Source organism: Lipotes vexillifer, unplaced genomic scaffold (assembly GCF_000442215.2).
Source record: "Lipotes vexillifer unplaced genomic scaffold, Lipotes_vexillifer_v1.1 scaffold1103, whole genome shotgun sequence".
In the NCBI taxonomy this organism is placed as follows: Eukaryota; Metazoa; Chordata; class Mammalia; order Artiodactyla; family Lipotidae; genus Lipotes; species Lipotes vexillifer.
In genome coordinates this window covers 651,240-658,544 of record NW_006775759.1, presented here as the reverse complement: position 1 = coordinate 658,544, position 7,305 = coordinate 651,240, and the positions used below count along the sequence as shown (strand labels likewise).

Below are 7,305 nucleotides of genomic sequence, written 5' to 3'. Positions count from 1 at the left end.
AAAAAAAAAAAAAAAAAAAAAAAAAAAAAAAAGAGAGTATAAGGGTAGATAACGTCATTATACGTTTATCAAAAGATGGAATGTACAACACACAGAGTAAACCTTACTGTAAACCATGGACATTTGTTGATATTCATGTGGATGTTCGTTCATAAAGTGTAACAAATGTGCTGCAGGAGTGTGGGATATTGATGGTGAGGGAAGTTGTGTATGGGAGGGGGCTAGAAATAAGTGGGGACCCTCTGTATTTTGTGCTCAGCTTTGCTGTGAATATAATTGCCTCTAAAAATAGTCAATTAATTTAAAAATAAACCCCACAAATACTGCATAGACCTGTCCTCTGAGATTGAAACAATGTATTTTATAGCTGCTTGCTAGACACTGCATTGTATCTTATTCAGCATACCCATATATGAAACGATCATTTTCCCTCACAAATGCTCCCATTTACTTCACCTTTGTAAATGACAATATTCACTACTAAATTGCCCATACAAAAAAATAAATAAGTAAATAAGTAAAGGGCTGACATATACAAAGAAACAAAAGCCAAGGATTAATTCTGGCACTCTCTCTTTTAATCTCCACCCTCAGCCTATCAGAAAATCCTATTGACTTTCTTGGTAAATACTTCCTAAATCTCTCCATTTATATTCAAATTTGCTATCATATTGAAGTTTGGATCTTTATAATGACTTTCAGGAACTATTGCAACTGTATCTCAGCCCATTTCCCTGCTTTAAATCTTGCTCCATTCCAAACAATTCAATAGTCAAAATTTATGAAAGGGGACGCTATATCACATTACTGCTTAAAAATTATACATTGATCCTCATTGAACTTAAATTTGAAGTGAAGAATACTTAGCATTGTCCCTTTGTTTTTTCATAACCTATCCTCTGATAATGTCTCCAGTCTAATTTCTCTCCTCTATTCAAATCAAACAGGTCATCATTACTGAATTTCTGCCATAATTTTACTGGGCCATCTCATTTCTATTAGATCTTTTATCAAAGTATTATAATTTCCGCACTATTGTCCATGTCTTAGACAAGATTATGCTAAATAACATGCAATTCCAAAATCTCAGTGGCTTAAAACAACAATTATTTCTTTCCCATGCCATATGTCCATCTAGTGAGCTGCAACTGTTACATATATTCTTTAACTAGGACTCAGGTTGACAGAGTAGCCCCTCTGGAACACACCCCATTGACATTACAGAAAAGAGAACTCTGGAGTAAGTGCACCTGACAGTTAAGTGTTGGACCTGGAAGTGATACATGACACTTCAGCTCATACTCATTGCCTGTAGAGTATTGAACAATTGCACTAAACTCAGGGGCTAGGGATTTTATTGTTGTCAAATATCTGGCATATTTGATGAACATCATTAATGATTACCATGATAATGTTATTAATACTATGGTATTATAATACTCCAAGTGGATAATTCCCATTAATTCCTATGTCAAAGTTTTCATATTGAAGATCAAATACTAAAAATAATAAACTAGAAATAATTCCAAGAGGTAAACACTCAAAGAGGCAATAATAAGTACATTTAATTACCTTTAGCAGGGGTTTTGCAGGCTTGCAGTGCAGTCCTCCAACAAATTCAATATTAGGTAGTAAGCGTGAAGAAATTCAAAATCTCAGTGAGTTCGACTCAACCACATTTCAGCTTTCCCCATAATCTCACATAATGTGGTACTTTTTCCTGAATAAAAATAAAGAATGATAGAGGGAAAACAAACTGATATATGAGATGGGAAATGTTTTACCATCAAATTTTCTAAGAAAAATCTTTAAAGAACGAGTATTGGTCCCATGTAACTCTTGCCTTTTCCCTGCAAGAGTACACAATAGTGAGATTATGAAGAATCAAACAGAGATTTAAGTATGGAACAAAGTCAAAATCCTGCTGCTTTCTCTGTCAACAGACTCTTTCAGCTTGAACTAAGTCTGAGCCCTACTCCATGTTCAGAATCAGCACGTGCTCCGAGCAATGAGCAAGAAATTCAGCCAGTGATCCCAGCCTACTATGGTAGTCTCCTCCCCTTCTGGAATTCCAATTTATCTCATCCTCATTGCTCCAAAAGAATTTGATATCTTTAAAAATCAGCTTTTGTAATTGATCCCTCTTTTTTTTTTTCTGGTGTTTGGGAGTGTGCTGCCACAACTAACTATATCCTATCAGGAACTGAAATCTTTTAATAAATATTTAAAAGTGATTATCTCCTTTGCTATCCATAATTATAGTTCCTGTTTCACAAGATCTTGTCATCTTTGGTGAAGATATAGCACTTCATAATAATCTGGTGATGTATTAGTTGTTATTTTGACATATTTAGCTGACAAACACTACAAAAGGGGCACCTTTCAACTGAAGTGGCAACCAAGTGAATATTAACAGAATAAGAAATAAAATTAGTGATTCTGATTAAATTATTTTTCTTAATTTTAAACCAGAGCCTCCTTTCTGAATTCTATTCAATTACTGTGGTGTAAGGGACCTTACCCAGCATTTTGGTGTCCTTTTGAAATATGTACTCTATATCACTAATAGGAGGAAATCATTGCTATCTGGTTTCTCACCACATGGTTTTTTGAATAATCTCCTTGATGTTCTAAGCATGTTAAAGTTTGATTAGAAAATGTAAGCGATTTTGAACTGCCAGGAAGATCTATCTGCATGAGATCACAAGAAAATCTCATTAATTTAGGTTTTGATTCTGGTAATTCCAAAGGTATTCAAAATCCAGTTTCATACTCAGTGTGTATCCCATTTCACTGCCTTATTGGTGTCAGCCATGAGTATAATATTATTCTCTTTGTGAAATGTTTCACTCTCATACCCTTTCATAAAAGTTTTGTTGAGATATATTTTAAATACAATCAAGTCTTCCTTTTAAATAAATGACAGTGTAGATTTTGGTATATTTATAATATTGTGAAACAATCACCACTATTAAATTTTAGAAAATCATTAATCCCCAAAGAAATCCTATATCCATTTAGAACAGATACTAGATAAAAGGAAAAGGGAAGCAGTTATAAAACAAGAGATCACAACTCTAAAGGAAAATTTTAATTTTTCAGGAATAAACTAATTTTGTAGTAATGATGCATTATTAGAGATATTTCTGTCAAAAATAGTAACAAAGAAAACAATTTTAAAATTCACATGAAAAAGACCCCAAATAACCAAAGAAATCCTGAGAAAAAAGACCAACCTGCAGGCATCCCACTTTCTGATTTCAAGCAAGATTATAAAGCAATAGTAATCAAAACAATTTGGTACAGGCATAAAAACAGACACATGGACCAATGGAACAGAATCAAGAGCCCAGAAATAAACACATGCATATTTGACCAACTAACATTTCACAAAGGAACCAAAACAACTCAATGGAAAAGGAAAGTTTTAAATAATTTAAATTTAAATAGTTTAAATAATTCTTGCTGAAAAAAATGGATATTCATGTGCAAGGGAATGAAACTAGACTCCAGTCTTACTCCACAAAAATTAGCTGGAAATAGAATAAAGACGTCAATGTAAGACCTGAAACCAAAAAATTTCTAGAAGAAAACATGACAGAAAATTTTCTTGACAGAGGTCTTGACAATGATTTTTAAAATATGACATAAAAACAAATAAAACAAAATTAAAAATAAATAAGTGGGACTACTTCAAACTAAAATGACTATGCACAGCAAAAGAAATGATCAACAAAATGAGAATGCGACCTATGAAATAAGAGACATTATTCTCAAACCATATATCGGATACAGGGTTGCCATCAAAAATCTCTAAGGAATTCATACAATTCAGTACAAAAAATAATAATAATTCAATTAAAAATTGAGCAAAGGACCTGAATAGACATTTTTCCAAAGAAGATATTCAAATAGGTAGCAAATATATAAAAATGTGCTCACCATTGCTAATCATCAGGGAAATGCAAATTAAAACCACAGTGAGATATCACCTCACACCTATTAGCATGGCTATCATGAAAAGACAAATGCTGGTGAGGATAATAACAAATAACATAAATAATGAGACAAATAACAAATGCTGGTGAGGATGTGGAGAAAGGGGAGCCTTTGTGCACTGTTGGTGGAAATGTAATTTGTGTAAAACTACGGAAAACAGTTTGGAGGTTCCTCAAAAAATTAAAAATAAAACTACTATGACACTCCATGTTCACTGCAAGTTTGGAGCATTATACAGTAGCCAAAATATGGAAGCAGTCTGCATGTTTTTCAATGGGTGAATGGATAAAGAAAATATGATTATATATACCATGGAATATTATTGTCATGAGAAGAAAGGACAACCTGTCATTTGCCTTGACAGATGGAACTTGAGGAAATCATGGTAAGTGAATTAGGTCAGACAGAGAAAGACAAATCCTATTTGATATTACTTAAATGTGGAATATAAAAAGAAAACAAAACAAAAAAGAAAATGAACTCATAGAACCAGAGAACAGACTGGTGGTTGCCAGATGCCAGGGTTGGAAGATGGGCACAATAGGTAGGTGAAGGTGGTGAAAGGGTACGATATTGCAGTTATAAAATAAGTCAGTCCTGTGGCTGTGATGTACAGCATGGTGACTATAGTTAATAATACTGTATTGTATATATGAAATGTGCTAAGAGTGTAGATCTTAAAAGTTCTCATCTCAAAATAAAAAAAAACTACATTCAGTGATGAGTGTTAACAAGTTCTTGTGGTGTTCAATATGTACAAATATAAAACCATTATATTGTATACCTGTGATAAAAGGAAATGATTTTAAAGCAGGACAAGAAAAATTTAACATAAAATTTTCTCCGCCATTTGAGCCACTACCCCCCCCCTTTAGTGTACATTGTGTGTCTGCATTCTACATTAACTAGATCCCCTTAGAAGACACAAGAGTGCCTACTCAACCACCACCACCACCACAACAATAAAAACAATTTCCTCCTGGTGCCAGTAAGGTAGCTCCTTAGGAGATAAAATTCCTTCCTTAGTCCCTTAAGGGATCACGGTGACCCACTACTCGTCTTCTTGGCCTATGTTAACTGTCAGTATATTACTTTGATGTATAACACTTTGTCTCAAAAACTTGTACAACCGTGCTTTGACTTCTAATGGGGAGAACATTCCTCAGAGCTTTATGAAAAACTGTCTCCTGGATTATAATCCTCACGTTGTCTCGAATAAAATTTTCCAGTTTTTTGTAGATTGACTATTGATTAATTTTTGTAGATCCCTGAAATGAATGCAATGTTACATGTTAATTATATCTCAAAAAATCTAAATAATGTAAGTAGGGTAGGGCTTCCTCAAAGATAAATAGTGTCTTATGCAAAAATCATCCATGACACAATTAAATGAATGCTTTTCAAATAAAAAAATCAAAAGGAAAAACAAAGGGGGTAAACAGACTTGCTTAAACAGAGAAAAACTTTGTGCTCAGAGTCAAAGCTCACTAGTTGACCTCTAATGCAATTTAAAATAGAACAACAGCAACAAGAAAATAATAAGTTAAAAGTTTAGAAACATGGTCCTTTAGGGAAAAATCTTCCTTTTTTCGTTTTTGGAGAACAAGAGCAGATGAAACGAAGCTACATTTATTTATTTATTTTCTAGTTTCACGCTCACCACATGCCAAGCTCTGCAACCAACTAACCAAGCCCTGATAGAATGCAAACAGAAAGCCTGAGAAACAGCAGGTTAATCAGAAAGAAAACAGGCTGTGTACCAGAAGTAAACAAGAGAGTAGTCCAAGGTTACGGAAATTAAGCACAGTGACAGATTTGGGTTTTCCAGTTACTTCAAAAACACCTAGGGGCATTGGTCAGGATTTATGCATAAATATATAGAATATTCCTTCTTTGATATATTGTCAGTACTCAATCATATAAAACAAAATAAAAAAGAGAATAAAAGGCAAAAAAGAGAAAAAAAAAGAAAAAAGGGAAAAGAAAGAAAAAAATATTATTTTTTCATTCAATACAGTTAAGCAAGAGGAGCTTGGGTTCTCTCTTAAAAATACTTTTTTTGTAAGTTTTCATACAATCAGATAAATATTTACATTTTACATATGAAATAAGAATCATTATTACATGCACAGTTCTTTTACCTAAAACCTTGCCATAATACTTATCCCATTCCAGAAATATATCATATGAATATAACATTTCACTCATTGCATAGAAAAACCAATTCTTCAGCCTCTGTATAAAAGTCATGTTGTCTGTCAGTACTGATGTGATGTCAGGAACATATGAAGAAGGTATAAGATGCTCAGCACACAATCTCTCAATGACATTCCCATAAGAAAACCAAAAAGAATATATAAATGGGATATTGAGGAGTTCAGCCACTGATTCCCCACAAAAGCTTAAAGGGTCATCAATACAGATATCAAACTTAGCTGCCTGTAGCCTGTTGAGTAACTCCTTGTTTGTGATAACACTGTCACATACTCATTTGTCTGATGTTAATAAACTGCTGATCATTTTTGTTGGTTTTTCTTGCAAGTCCCACCATGAAAGTTTCGGCACGTCAAAAGAAATTGTATAGAGACCAGTATCAAACTCTTCCATGAAAGCTTCTTTAGTTACTGGAAGTTGGAGGATCTCCACCTTGAAGGGAATCTTGGTATGATCCAGCAGAAGGCTTGGTGAAGGTACCAAGATGGTTATCTCATGTGTGTGAAGGAGGAGTTCTTCCAGAATAACTTTTAAATTAATCCAGTGACTAAAATCCTCAGGCCATACAAGTACTTTCCCAGTCCTTCCAGAGTCAAAGAGACATAGATACAGCCTGAAAAGGACACAGAAGCCTTTCACAGTCTTCATGATTAACTCTTGCTCAAACTAAATCTTATCCATTTTATTTTATTTTATTTTATAGTAGGCTGGGTTGAACTTTGAATTGTGTACTTGTAAATCAACCATATGTCAATAAAAAATAAATTAATTAATTTAAAAGAAAATGATTAAAATGCAATGCAACTGCTGTGATGGAAAATAAAAAGTCGATGAAGTCAATCATATATTAAGGAAAAAAAAAAACAAGTGAGAATTTCCAAACTTCTTTTGGATGATATCAAAATAAAAAGGCTTAAAGTTAAAGAAAAATCCATAATAATTTCTTGGTAATGTTAAAAAAATCCATCATCATGTGATGCATATTCAATTAAAACTAGATTTTTTAGGGCCTCCCTGGTGGCGCAGTGGTTGAGAGTCCGCCTGCTGATGCAGGGGATACGGGTTCGTGCCCCGGTCCGGGAGGATCCCACC

General features: G+C 33.6%; 1 pseudogene; it reads right to left on the bottom strand.

Annotated features, from left to right (window-relative positions):
* Positions 1–6,861, bottom strand: part of LOC103080550 (UDP-glucuronosyltransferase 2C1-like) — a 37,219-nt pseudogene extending 30,358 nt beyond the window's left edge.
* Between the last annotated feature and the right edge of the window lie 444 nt (positions 6,862–7,305).